Below are 14,880 nucleotides of genomic sequence, written 5' to 3'. Positions count from 1 at the left end.
ATGTGAGGAAAGCAGAGCTGAGCTTCGATGGCCCGGGTCTGGGCTGGGGGCTGGACGCTAGCTGCCACGCCCGTTGGACGCATCTGTAGCAAATCTTGGCACTGTAGAGGTTCCCACTCTGACAGCATTAGGAAAAGCTCCCCTCCCACAAGAGCCATTTGGTCACTTGTCCTTTCCCACGCTGACCAGCAGGGTGGGCGACCGCAGTGGAAAGGCCATCAGGGCCATGACAGTTTGTCCTGAACTCAGGGACAAAAACCTGACCATGGGCTCGCATGGGGGAAGGCTGCCCATGAGCTGTGGGGGACCACACGTGGACAGTGCACTGCTATGGCAGGGCTCCCCCCATGATGGCCTCTCTTGCAGTAGGAGCGAGGGGCCCCACAGGCCTCATAGGGTGGGGTGGCCACTGAGAGGAGGGCTGGGAGCTGTGCCCAGGGCCCGATGGCTGGGCTGTGGGGTCCGGCTCCACACAGGCTTCTGCTGAGGCAGCGGTGATGCTGGGAAGGCACCTGGGCACCTGTCACCACAGAGGGCACAGCCCTGGGGGAGGCACCGGAGCAGCCTGGGGGGCCACATATAAACAGAGCACTGCCCCTGATCGCGTGTCCCTGGGAGAGAGATACACATGCAGACAGATGGAGGACTAACCAGAAGGTGAACGGGAGGTGACTGTGGAAAATTAACAGTTTTCTTTTGCATAAATTTCACAAAATTTGCACTTATTTAATTTTCCAAATACTCTACTATAGGCACAATTGCCTTTATAAATAGTATAAAAGCAAATAAGAAGCAAATAGAAACAGATATTGGGGTATTGGGAGAACTGGCAGAAGACCCAGCTCTCGGAGGGTCAGAGGGAACAGGCGTCTTTCTGTTGGCCCCAGGGTCATGTGGCGCAGTGACCCTTCCCCGGACAGCCAGCATGGGAGCCTCTTCTCGTTCTAGGGGAGGACTTGTGAGTGTCCTGCTCCCCTGTTACTGTTGAATTTTGTGCACCCCCCAAATCCATGTGTCGAAACCCTTACACTAGCACGTCATGGGACTGTGTTTGGAGATGGGTCTTTAAAGAGGTGATTTAGGTAAAATGAGTTCCTATGTAATCGATGATTAGGACACAGACACACAGAGGGAGGACCATGTGGGGACACAGGCAGGAGATGGGCACCTGCAAGCCCAGGGGAGGGGCCGCAGGAGGAACCAGCCTTGCCCACAGCTGGACCTGGGACTTCCAGCCTCCAGGATGTGGGACGATAAATGCCTGTTGTCCAAGTCGCTCCTCTGCGGTGCTTTGTCATGGCTGCCCGAGGAAACGCATACCCCACCCAGGGGCCAGTCCGGATGGGTTAGGGTTGTAAGTGGCCCCTGGGGAACCCTGGGCCCTGCAGGCCCATGCGGTCAGAATCCTCGTGGAGAGCCCTCCTCCCCCATCTGGTGGAGCGGCTGGTCAGCATCTTGCAGCTGCAGGGCACACACGGGAAGCCCCTGCTGGTTGGTGCATGTCCGATGGCTCCACCAGGAGGATAAGCTCAAAGTGTGTGACCTCTACACAGTCTGGGCCCGAAGAGGGGACGCTCCTTCCAATTTCAGCCCATGGGCCAGGTCTGCCTGTGGGGTCCAGGGGTGGAGGTCTCACAGGGTCCACCCTGCACTGTAGGGACTGCTGGGGGGGGCTTTGGGGACCAGCTACGTGGGGTCCAGCTCAGAGCCATGCCTAGCCTCGGTACCAGGGGCCCTCACAGGCACCAGCAGAGAAGGAGCCTGGTGCAGTCCCCAGGCTGTGCCTGAGTCTACACTGCGGCCCCCCAGCCTCCCCTCTGGGGTGTCCACTGGGCCCTTGCACTCGGTCAGGGGTGCAGGGATGCCCCAGCTCTAGCCCAGAAGCGTGTGGCAAAGCACTTACCTGGGAAGCTGCTGCCCAACCTTCATTAAATTTTGGAAGTACTCTCAGGGATAAGAGGAGTTGTCTGTGGGAGAAGCTATGCAACAGTAACAGTCCTCTGCCCACACGGCACCCCTTGGGCCCCTTCTCTCCTCCTGCCCCTGCCCAGGCCCACCCCCAGGTCACTGGGCCTCCGTGTTGGCATGGCTGGGGGCAGGGTGCTGCTCCTTGAGGATGGAGCCTCCTGTGGGTCCCCGTGGGGGTCCTGCAGCCAAAGCCACACCAGGCACTTGGCTCCTGTTCCGACAGCAGGGTCTGTTCAGTGACGGCAGGCATGGCCGAGTCCTGGGCGCTGCGCCTGCCAGCTCTCTGGGTGGCATCCATTCCTGTGTTCACAGTGCCCTGGCACCAGCTGAGTCCAGCACTGGTGACTCTGGAGGACTGACTCCTCAGGGGTTCAGGCAGGCCCCCATCCAACCCCCACAGCAGCCCCCAGGGCTGGCCTCTCGGAATGACACACCTGATTTTTAGGGTTCAGTGTGGGAGCACAGTGCAGGCCCCCTGGGGCACAGGTCATTGGTCTCTGTGGAGAGTCGTCCGGAGTGAGCCATGTATTCGGGTGCCTGAGGGGTCATTTTGCGCCCTTGCTGCAGGAAGGGCAGGTCCGAGAAGGTAACGGTGCAAATATGGGGTTGAGCAGCCGGGTCTCCATGTAAGAACTACGGCTTTGCAGTCGCAGTGTGTTTGCTGAGTCCTCTCTGTGCGGGAGGCCGGCTCCCATCTCAGCCCAGAAGATTTTTTTGGGGGGGGCAGGGCGGGGAGAGATGGAGCCCCGAGTCTCAGCTCAGCGTCCTGGGGCCCAGCCAGGAGCGCAGGGAGTGACCTGGGTCCCTCCTGGGAGTGATCTGGGTCTGTGGGAGGCGTGGGATGGTGGCCTGCGGTGAGCAGGACAGGCGCCCTGGGGCGTGGCTCTGAGCTGTTGCTGCAGGCACAGGGGAGCCCCCAGGGCCGTGCGATGTGACAATCACGTTGTGGGATCCGGAGGCTCACTCCTGCTCGGCACCCACACTGCTCACCCAGTCGCCTGTCCCTCAAAGGTGTGCAGTGGGTGTTGGTGGCATTGCCACCTGTCACGCTCGGCCCGGGCTTTGGCCTACTGGCTGGTGAATGGCGTTGAGAAACCAAGGTGGCCCTGCTGGGAATAATGTGGGATGGGCGTCCTGCGCCTGCGGCCCAGGCCCTTCTCGGAGGCTGAGTGGGCAGCTGTACCTGCAGAGAGCCCAGAGACGCAGAGGGCTGGTCAGCAGGCTGCTGTCACCCCCGGCCTTTCAGTGTCTGGGCCGCCTGAATGGGCCGCCGCCCTGAGGCACAGATCCCCACACAAAGGGGGCTCTTGTCCCGTACAGGCCCTTTTGCGAAGAAAAGCCATTGTCCCGAGCGGCCGCCCGCAGGCGGGGCATGCTCCAGTGCCCACCGCTGCGGCATCCAGGCCTGTCCACTCGCATCAGCGGACACTCACCACTCAGTGTGCTGCCGTATTTCATGTCGAGGCGGCTGGTTCTGGAGACATGAATGCCCACCTTTGTCTGCTGAGCTATTTTATTTACATTTTTTAAACAGCTTATCAAGGTAAAAAGATAGCTTTGCTTTAAAATGGGGCTGGGAGGGGGGGACTTGGCTCCAGGCCCACGCTGAGGGTCCAAGACCCAGGAGAAGGCCCTCTTCCCCCCCCCCCCCCAGCGGACAGCCCTGGGGCTCCATGGAACCGTCTTCCCACAGTTGCTGCCCTGGCCCCTCTGGGTTTTCTTAGTTATTTTCCCAAAAAGCAGCGGCTCTGGGCCCTGTCTGGCCAGAGGTTCCTGCAGCCCCTCCCTGACCCAGCCCCCAGGCACCCAGCAGCTCCCTTCTCAGTGGCCGACTCTCTCATCCTCCCAGGTGGAGGTCAGGAAGGCCCACAAGGTGCCAGGTGGGCCCAGCCCTGGGCAAGGTCCTTCTGTGGGGTCTGAGCCCCTCCCCACCTTCTGCCCCGGGGCCTGGGCTGGTGGGTGATCTTCCTACACCTGCTGGGCCTCCCATGTGACCAGGCAGGGGGCAGTGGGCAGCCTGGCCTGCAGTGACCTCAACAGAAGCTCAGACCGAGAAACGACTGGACACCAACTCTAAACAAGGCCCGATGGCAGTGACAGAGCCATATGGACCCCCAAACCCCAAGATGGGGGCCAGGCAGGGGGACTTCCTAGAGGAGGTGGTTCTCCTGCCAGCTGTCTCCCCAGGTCACCGCAGCTGCTCCAGATAAAGCCTGTCCCTCTCGCGTGGCTGGGTGATACCTGGTTCTGGGCCCTCCCTCCAGCCCAACCTCCAGGCCACAGAGTCCCTGGGGCTGCACTGCAGAACGAGGGCACCTCCCAAACTGTCCCTGGGGGTGTCATGGCCTTCCAGCCCCAGGCACCCAAGCCACACCCCTGCAGCATCCACGCAGGCCGCCTGGCCGAGAGAGGGCGCCCTAGATGCGTGCAGAGCTCTGGGCGGGCCTGGACGGAAAGCTGGCTGCTCTGGGAAAACTCGGGAGAGCAGGCCAAGGAGGAGGGGGACCGCATGTCAGTCACCTCAGGGCCCTCTGACAGCGTCCCTGTGCAGCCATGTGGTGTGTACACCCCACGCCACAGGTGAGGCCTAAGCCACACACCTGGGGTGGGTGGGACCAGGCTCTGAGCACAGCCGGCCCCCCACACCGGCCCCCACCCTCTCCACAGCCCGTGGACACAGTGTCCACTCCTGGAGGGCCCTGACTGCAGGGCAGCGGGTGAGCAGGCTGGGGTGGGCACAGCAGGCCCCCTGGGTGCCGCTGGCTCCTTGGGGGAAAGGAGTCCTGGCAGGCAGAGAGAGGGGAGCCTGGGGGTTATTGAGCGGGCCCTAGGCCAACCTCCGCAGAGAAGCTCCAGCAGCTGCTGTGAGGGCCAGAGCCCGGCCTGCCCATGGGCTCAGGCCACCATACCAGCCTACCCCCTGCAAGCCTGAGGCCTCGCTTCAGGGTTCAGAGGGGTTCTTGGATGGGTTGGGGCCCATAGAGGGCTGGGGCCTGAAGGAGCATGAAGTCTTATCCTCCACGGAGCTGTACCAGCCTGAAGGTGAAGGCTGCAGAGGTGGGGGGCGGGGCTCACCTTGTGGCCCCGCCCCACCTCCCTTCTCACATCTGGGGAGTCACTGGCCCAGATCCTGCTCTGGAGAGTGGGAGGGTCTTGATCCCGGAGGCATCCCTCCCACAACCCCTTCTCTCCGAACTCTGGCCCTATGACCCCTCCCCTGCCCTGTGCCCCTCCCCCAGCACTGAACCCTGTCTCCTGTCTTTCTGTCCCCTCCCCTGGCCCTGGGCCCCTGGGGCCTGGCAGAGGCCGAACTCCTGGAACCTGGCCAGGCTGTAGAGGCGCCGGTCGGTGCACGCTGAGCAGGGAAAGGCCCCCCAGCCCTTGGCCCCACCCTCAGGGAGATGTGGGCTGGAGGCTGGAACGGCCTTTCCCAGGCCGCTATTTTGGTCCTTTCTGTGAGCTGTGCAGGAGGGGCGGCTGCTCTGCGGGTTATTTTTGCTCATAATGGGAGCGGGATGTATGGAATTATTAATAGCACGGCCTGCCCTACGTGCCTGCGCTCAGGGCCTCGCGTTTGCGCTGCCGCCGAGTAGGAGGAGGTCCCTGGGCCTGGCTGGGCAGCCTAGTGTCAGGGTCCAGTTCTCGGCCACGCCCACTCCCCCATCCGCGGGACAGCTGCCCCCGAAAGTGATGGGGTGCAGAGCCTCTTGCTCTATGGGTCTTGGGCCAGATTTGTGCGTGCCCCCACACACACACCATACCACCTCTGCCTCCATGAGACAGACAGCCATTCAGTTAGTGGTTTGGGGGTGCACAGAGTCAGGGGGTGCCTGCCCAACACTTACTTGCCTGAGGGGAGGATGCTTCTGGGGGGGCTGGGGCAGGGAGTAGGTGTGGGGAAAGCAGGGTGCTGGGCTCCATGGGTACGTGGGGTGGGCTTCTGCCTCTTTCTGGCCCCCCATCTTGGTCTTCTACCCACTCATCAGCAAGTTCTGGTCCAGCACCCACAGCCAGGCCACACCCCAGCCTGGGAGGGCTGGGGGTCATTCCTTCCTGCCCCCCACCCCCCGCAGTGTGGGGCCTGGCTCAGTACAGGGGGCTTGTCAGCCAGGAGGCTTCTGGATTCCAGGCCCCTGGGCCTGGGGCCACATGGCTGATGGCTGGACTTGAACAGGAGCTGTGGCTGAGCCAGTGACAGGGAGGTGACCAGGCATCTGTGCAGCAGCGTGGAAGCCCCCCCCCCCCCCCCCACACACACACACACACACACGGTGCTACCTGTCCCCAGGCCCAGTGTAACCTGCTCCCTTTGTGTTTGCCAGGCTATCATGCTGGGCACGGCTGAGGCTGCAACCAGAACTCAATGCTGAAAAGGTGAGTGTCTTTCTCATGTAAATGTTAGGTTCCAGCTTGGACAAGGCCCAGGTCTCCAGGGCAGGCATCTCCCACTGAGCCCTGGGCTCCCTCCCCCAGGGTGGGGCCAGGGTACTGGATGTCAGGGTCACCTGTGACCTGAGAGGAGGGGCACGAAGGGGCCAGCGAGGGCTCTGAGAGGTCAGCGGGCTGTGGATCACTCGCCACGGGTCTGCCAAGCCAGTCTTCCTCTGCCATGCGGTGGCCAGAGGGGGATGGGAGCTCCCAGGAAAATCGCACCCCTGGGGTTCTGCCCTGGTGGAGGTGCTCCTGACCAATCTGGCTTCCAGACAGCCTGACCTATGTGGGGAAGGGGAAGGGAAGTGACGAGGGGTCTTCTGCGGGAACCACTGGGAGGGGGCTTTGTCAACACCAGGCTCTTGCCAGGAGAATGGCTGGTGTGTCCCAAAGCCTCCCTCAGGGCCTCCTGGATGGTCTGGGCAGCTTGAGGGTCTTGTGTGTGTGTACCAGGCCCAGGCCATTTTGCCCACAACAAGGCATTTCTGGGCCACAGTACCACTGTGGTGTTTGCTCTCCATCTCCTGAGCTGCCCCAGGACACACACACACACACACACACACACACACACACAGCCCAGGACCACACACACACACACTGTCTCCTAGGGCATCCAGTCCTTTGTCATGGAGAGATGGGAGTGACCACAGAGCCCCAGAGATGGGACCCAGACAGCAGTGGGGCCTGTGTATGTGTGTGCGTGCATACATGACACTGCGTGTGCTATGTGTACACTGTGTGCACATATGTGAGTGTGTGTGTCCACTGTGTGTGTATTCATGTGCATGCATGCACATGTTTGTGCAGGGGCTCAGGCACTGGGTGCAGGCTGGGGCCAGTGTGTAGGGGTTTCCCAGTGGGGCCCAGGCACGTGGGGCCTCCTGCTCCCTTGCGGGGGGGGGGGGGGCAGGTCACGTGCTCCAGCCTCCAGGCACTCTGGGTTCTGATGCTCTGGCCGGAGGTGAGTGTGGGGCCTTGGCTATGGTCTGTGTCCTAAGGGTGTGTGTGAATGCCCACTGCTCCACGACAGGATGAAACTCACGGAGCCCACGTGGACGTGACGGCTTCCCCAGCCTCCAGAGGCAGCTGCCGGCCCACAGACTCCTGGTGCCAGCCCGGCATGGACATCAGAGTCAGCACCCGGTGAGCCCCACGGGGGCCCAGGGTGAGGCAGGGGTGATAGGCCTGTGGGGTGAGACAACAAGAACTACATAAGCGTCTCAATATATAGGAAGAGAGTATAAAATTCAAAACTTATTCATGATAAAAAGTCTTAGCAAACTACAAATAAAACTTCTTTAATCTGATAAAGCGTATTACGGAGGGAAAAAAACTACAGCAAGCATCTGTTTTTAAAAAGTTTGATTAAGAACTAAAGTTTGATTACTGTAAGAACAAAACTGCGTGTTTGCAGCGTATGATTTTACACCTTTTGATGTGCATTTGTGTCCGTGAAACCATCACCAAAGCCAATACAGAGCCCACGGCTCTGCCGGTCCCTACCACCCTCACCGTCCCTGGGACCCCATCCTGCTTCATGTTACCAGAGATTCCTGTCCATTTCCAGAACATCACCTACACGGACTCACACAGCACGGCCCGTTCCTCTGTACACAGCTGCCTTGAGGTTCATCCATGTCACGTTTATGGCTGTGGTTCACACCTGTGCTGCTGAGCTGAGCCCCAGGGGACAGTGTGAGCAAGCCACTCGCCTGTGGGCATTCAGGTGCTTTTAGCTCCTGCCTGTTACAGGTACAGCTGCTCGCACGTCTGTGTGCACTTCGGCTCAGGTAACTGCCTGGGAGAGCGGTGGCTGCATAGACTGTGGTGAGAAACTGTCAGGCGGTTCCTTCTCCAGTGGCCGCACCGTGTCCCCCCTCCCGCAGTGTGAGAGCTGCAGCCGCTCCCTCTGCAACACTTGCTATGGTCAGTCCTTAGATTTCAGCTGTGCCACCAGGTGTGTGGCAGCACCTCGTCTGGTTCTGACTGGCGACCCGTGATGCTGTTGTGAGCTGGTTGCATCTGTTTATCTTCCGGGTGAAGCAGCTGCTCCATCTCAGGCATGTTTTAGAGTTAAGTTTATTGTTTTCAGGATACTGACTTTTGAGATGTTTCACAATATCATGTGGATGAAAGTCTGTTGTCCTATATGTTGTTTGCAGACATTTACTTCACCCTGTGGCTGGCTTTTTATTATTTTCAGCACGTCTTTCAAAGGATGAAAGTCCCTGGCTTGTCGAAGTCCCAGTGAGCAGTTAAACACAAGTGTGTGGACCCGCCTTTTGGTGGTGGGAGCTACGTCTTTGCCTCATGCAAGGGCATGGACATTTTCTGCTGCTTACTTCTTGAAGTTCCATAATTTTAGGTTTTACGTTTAGATCCACGATCTGTTTTTAGGTCATTTTTCTATGGTGCCAGGTATGCAATGAAGTTCTTTTTTTGTAACATATGGATGTCTACCTGTTCCAGCAGCATTTGCTGTAAAAGATTCTCCTTTCCCATTGAATCTGCCTGTGCCTTCGTCAGCTGTCCGTGTGCTGACTGCCTGCTGCCGTCATCCACCGGGATGGCAGCTCCTCACTGCTCTCACTGCAGTGGCGCCATGGCAAGTCGGGCAGTGCTAGCTCTCCAATGCTGTTCTCCTGGTTTTTTTTCATTGTTCTAGACCCATTGCATTTTTCTATATGAATGGCAGAATCAGTTTCTACCCCCAAAAAGCATCCTGGGCAGGAGAACACAGCAGGGCACTGAGACCTCGGGCCTCACCAGCTGAAGAGCCGTACAGACAGACACAAGAGCTGGAACTGAGGTCCTTAGAGACGCTGCGTGCGAAGGAAGCGCTGGGGCCACAAGAAGGAGCTTTCTACATGGAACAGGCTTGTCCATAAAAATACAGCGGTAGATGGGTAGCTCACCAAAACATCCGGAAGCTAAATGTGAAGGAACCTCCCAAAACATAGCACAGAACAAATAAACAGAGAGGAGGAAAATCACATAGAGAAGATGAAAAAAGTTAGAGGTTCTGTCAAGAAGGCCCAACATCCCAGTCATGGGGATTCCAGGAAGACCGTGGAGGGAAGGGATCAGCCGACAGCCTCCTGGTTGGAAGGACATGCGAGCTAGGCTTAGCGGGCGTGCGGACTGGCCAGAGAGTGGACGGAGAGAGACCCCCACTGTGGGCAGCCCTCCAAGCCTCGGAAAGAGCAGGAGGCAGGCCCGGTCCCGGGAGCAGTGCCTGCCGGTGCTAAGGGAGTTATGTCAGCCCCGAGTCTCAGCTCAGCCGGACTCTCCACTCGCTGCGGAGGACAAGCCTGGGACGCGTGCCATCTCCAGAGACATCCACACACCCAACCATGGGAAACTTATGGGGGTTTGCAGCCTGGAGGTGGGACAGGTGCGTGAGGCCACCACCTGCCATGATGGCTGGGCCTGGGGAGCAGCTGGGGCAGGACAGGTGAGGCCGGTCACCTGATGGTGGGTGGGGGACAAGGGCAGGGTCCTCAGGACAGGAAAGTAAGGAAGCGATGGAAGCAGACAAGTGTCAGCCCCTCAGAGAACAGGACAGTGTGGCCTTGCCGTGACAAGAGTGCATGGTCATAATGCTCTAAACGCAGCATGTGCTGGCTTAACAGAGCTCGACGGTGTTTGTTTGGGGAGGAGGGCCTCCAGGGAGACATCCACATGAAACACCTAAAACCAAGTAATTGCGAGATCGTAAGACAGGTGTGTTCCCTGGAGACACGGAGACAAAAACAAGACCATTGCAACATGGCTGTGCAGGTGGCTGGTGCGGGCGGGTGTGGTAACATGCTGCCTTTTCTGGAAGTCTGAAGATCCACTTGATTTTAAAACTGTGCCCGTGTGTGATGTTGATGGCAGTGAGAATCTTAAAATGTATTAACTTCAAAAGGAAGCGGGGAGGGCAGCAGCGTGTCTCTCCTGCAGACAGCAGCACGGGTCCCGGACCCACCACTGGCACCACTCAGGCACACGGGCTGGGCTGCCTGTCTCCTGCCCCACTCCCCCTCACCCGCCCTGGGCCTCTGCCCACCTGGGTGACTCCTGGGAGGGCCACCAAGGCTGCTCCCGCACTGAGCTCATCCCCATGCTTGTCACCAGCACCCCTGCCGCTCACTCATCTCAGAGGAAACTCCTTAGTGATGGTGTGTGTAACTCACCTGTTTATTAGGTGTGGAAACGCTACTCAACTCCCAGTTTGCCAAGAGTGTTGATCTGGAAGGGAGTTGAATTTTATCTGACACTCTTTCTTCATCTCGGGATTGTTACCTTTCGCGACTACTCTGTCCCCTTTGGTCTGCTATGACGGTCAACTACCGTGATGCACGCTGTCAAACCAGCCTTGCATTCCTGAGCTAGCCCCGCCTCTGCCAGGCTGCAGTACCATCTCCATACATGGCTGGGCTCAGTTTGCCACCTTTCCCTTTAGTTAGGAATTTTTGCATCTGTGTTCACAACTGACTTTCCTGAAATGTCTGTGTCTGGTTTTGTGTACAAAGTTAAGCTGGCCTCTGAAAATGAAACAGATGACAGCCCCTTCTTTCCTTCCCTCTGAAGTCATTTGTCTGAGATTATTTCTTCCTCAGATGTCCAGTAGAAACGGCCCGTCAACCTGACAGCCTCTCCTTGTGGAAATGTGACTATTGATTCATCTTGGCTAGGGTGGGGGGCAGGGGTTGAAGGAATTTGTCCATTTTGTTTACAGTTCCAGGTGTACTGTCACGAGTGTCCATAAGACCCCCTTGCTATTCTCAGATGTCAGCAGCATCCTGGTGAGTCACTGTTCTTGCCTTCTCTTATTTTCTTTTTCATTTCTCTTGATCAGTCTCACTTGAAGTTTTAGCTTTTTCAAAGAAAAATCTTTTGGCTTTTCCCTCCCGGTGTTATTGAGACATAACTGACATATAACACTGCCCTGGTTTTACGCATACAACATAGTGATTCACTGTGTGTATATACTGTGAAGTGATGACCACAGCAAGTGCAGCTACTATCCACCACCTACAGAGTTACAGCTTTTTCTTAGAACTTTTAAGATCTGCTTTCTCAGCAATTCCAATTATACAGTATTAGTAACTATAGTCCCCTTGCCCTGCATGACATCCCCAGGACTATTTATCTTAGAACTGGAAAGTGCACCTTTGACCCCCTTCTCCCACTGCCTCACCCCCCCCCACAGCCCCCAGGAAAACCAATCTGTTCTCTGTTTCAATGAGTCCAGTTTTCTTTTAGATCCCACACATCAGTGAGATCATATGGTATTTGTCTTTGTCTGTCTGACTTATCTCACTTAGTGTAACACCCCCCAGGGCCATCCATGTTGTCACAGATGGCAGGGTTTCCTTCTTTCTCGTGGCCAAGTAATATTCCATTGTGTGCACACCACACCTTGCTCACCCTCTCAGCCGTCACAGACACTGACATTGGTTCCATGTCTTCACTATCGTGACTGATGCCGCACTGAAAACAGGGTGCAGACGGCTCTTCCAGATCCTGCTTTCATTTTTTTCCAATCACTATCCAGAAGTGGAATTGCTGGGTCATATGGCAGTTCTATTTTTAATCTTTTGAGGAACCTCCACACTGTTTTCTATTGTGGCTGCACCACTTTGCATTCCCTCCAAAGTGCACCAGGGTTCCCTTCTCACCAGCACTTAGCTCTTATCTTTTGATGATGGCCATCCTGACAGCAGTGAGGTGATAGCTCACTGTGGTTTTGACTTGAATTTTCCTGGTGATTAATGACTTTGAGCACCTTTTCATGTATCTGTTGGTCATCTGTGTGTCTTCTTTGGAAAAATGTCTATTCCATTTCCCTGCCCATTTTAAAATCAGATTATTTTGAGTTCTGTTGTTGGTTTTGTTTTGCTATCAAGTTGTATGAGTTCCTTACATATTTTGGAGATTAACCCCTTATCCAGTAGGTGGTTTGCAAATATCTTCTCCCACTCTGTAGGCCGCCCTTTCATTTTATTGATGGTGCCTTTGCTGTGCAGAAGCTTTTTAGTTTGACGTGGTCCCACTTGTTGGTTTTGGCTTATGTTGCCCTGCTCCTTGCATTTTGATCCTCCCAACCCACTCAACTAAATTTTAAGCCTTCTTTCGTCTTAAATACATTCCCTATCTTTCAGTCCATATTATTTTTATTTTTATTTAGCTCAAGATAATTTTTATTATAATTTTTTTTCTTTTACCCATGGGGTAATTAGAAATTTGTTTCTTAATTTCCAAGTTATGCATATGTGACATTTTTAGTTGTCTTTCTGGTATGGTTTCTTCATCTCATCGCTTTGCTTGACATGAGGCCTTTGAAATGTGTTGTTATGAAGAAATCTGACTTCCAATCTTTGAAAAACTGTATCTTTTTCTCTGGCTACTTTTGGGGTCTTCCTCTGGCCGTGGTGTCCTGCACTCTCACTGTCAGGGGACTGGTTGCAGATTCCTTTTTACTTATCTGGTCTGGGATGTGTTGGGCTTTTTGAATCTGTGGATTGGTGTCTCTGATCAGTTCTTGAAATTTTTCAGTCATTATGTCTTCAAATAGTGCCTCCTCCCTCTCTCCCTCCCTGTTGTCTTTCTGGGACTCTGAGTATATGCTGACCTGCTCACTCTGTCTTCCCTGTTTTTTAACTGTCTTGTGTATTTCTTTTTATCCATTTTCTTCTGTGTCATATAGTCTGGGTAATTTCTTCTGCTGTCTTTCCCACTTCACCAATTCTCTCTTCATCTGTGTCCAACATGCTATAAAATCCATCCACTATTATATTTCGATTGTTGTATCTTCAGCTCTAGAAGTTATAATTTGATTCTATTTCAGCACTGTTATTTCACTTTGTTTGGCTTCCTGTTGCCTGAAGATAGTTCTGATTTGGTCTTTTCTTTCTTGGGGCATCGTACTCGTTGCTGTTTTGTGGTCTGGATCTCAATTTCAGCCGCATCTCTGACCTTCACCACCTGCTTTCTGAGCCTCACTCACTTGAGAAGCTGTCTCTGTGGCTCCCTGGTGAAGGTTCCTCCATAAAGGAGGACGAAATCGGGGGCTTTTTGCAAAGATGGAGGCACATCAAGAGGTTTTCAGTCACAATTTTAAACAGCTTCTCTGGTGGCACTAGATCTGTAGCCGGGAGAAGCAAGAAGGGGTGCACAGACACACAGGCAGGGGGTGTGGGTCCATCGGGGTCAGCCAGGAGCGAGGAGCTGCGAGAGGGGCTCAGCCTGAAGATGCAAGCCAGGTCAAGGGCTGGCCCAGCAGTGGGACCCCTGAGGGACCAGGGGAAGCAGCTGCAGGAAGGAGCCGCCCTCAGGCTGCAGAATAAAACCAAGAGGGTAGAGTGTTAGACTCAGAAACTGCCAGGAGGGCCCAGCAGTGCAGCTCCTGGGAGTGCTGTAGTCTGAGGGGCCGGGAAGATGGGGTGTGGGACAGCTGTCCCTGTCACTGAAGAACTGTCACTGTGCCATCACTAAAGGAACCAACTGCGGATATCTGGTCCCTCCCACTCAGGACCCCGTCCCAGGCACATGCCTTCCTTGGCACCGGATTGGGGGGCCCTGCTGACGTCACCCTGGGACGTGGGGTGGGGGTGCCTAGGCCAGGATACTTGCCAGCACAGAGTCACCCATAGGGTTGACAGTGGCAACAGTCGCTGTGAGGGCTGCACCCGCCTCCCTGGCAGAGGCCTCCACACCCCACCACCAGGACCCAGAATCCAGGGCCTTGAGGGGCAGAGCGGGAGGTGGTATGAAGCCCACAGAGCCAGGCCTGTAGTGGGCCAGCTGCCTGGGGGACTACACCTGCTTCTGGGGTGCAGGCTCCGGGCAGGGCCCTTCCTCCTTCCTCCTAGCAGCCATGCCACGCCATCCACTCCAGGGTCAGGCCATGGTGGGACCAGGGCTTGATCTAGTGCCCCCAGTACAGGGTGTGCCCCCATCCTAGGGTCCACCCCATAGGTCTCAACCAAGCCCGAGGCTGGAGCAGGTTGGGGGTCCAGGTGCCCCTGGACGGCGGGACCGTGTGCAGGGCCCAGAGGGCTGGCAGACAGGAGGGGAGCAGCAGAGGTTTTCTGTGGACGCCTTCGCCATTGGCCCACTGGGGAGCAGGGAGGCTGGCCTATCAGGGAGACAGCATCCCCTAGGGGACCCCCAGGCCCTCCTGCTGTGAGGCCCCTCTGTAGCTTTACCAGCCAGGAGGCCTCCAAATATGAGACCACAGGTCATCATTTCCAAAATCCTAAAACTTTCCCCAGTGGGAGGGGCCCCGGTGGCCCTCTGCAGTCCTTGCTGGCCTCCGTGTGGACTGACCCCGTGTCCTCATGGGTAGACAGTCAGACATGGATGGAGGATCCGTCCTGCTGGCCTCTGTGCCCTGCGTTCCCCAGGCCTGGGTCCCAGGTGAAGCCCCCAGATGCCCAGTGCAGACTTGAGTCAGCAGGGTGCAGTTGGATCACACACATAGCATCTGGGGTT

Source organism: Rhinolophus sinicus, linkage group LG04 (assembly GCF_036562045.2).
Source record: "Rhinolophus sinicus isolate RSC01 linkage group LG04, ASM3656204v1, whole genome shotgun sequence".
NCBI lineage: Eukaryota > Metazoa > Chordata > Mammalia > Chiroptera > Rhinolophidae > Rhinolophus > Rhinolophus sinicus.
Note: the sequence above shows the minus strand (reverse complement) of the source record.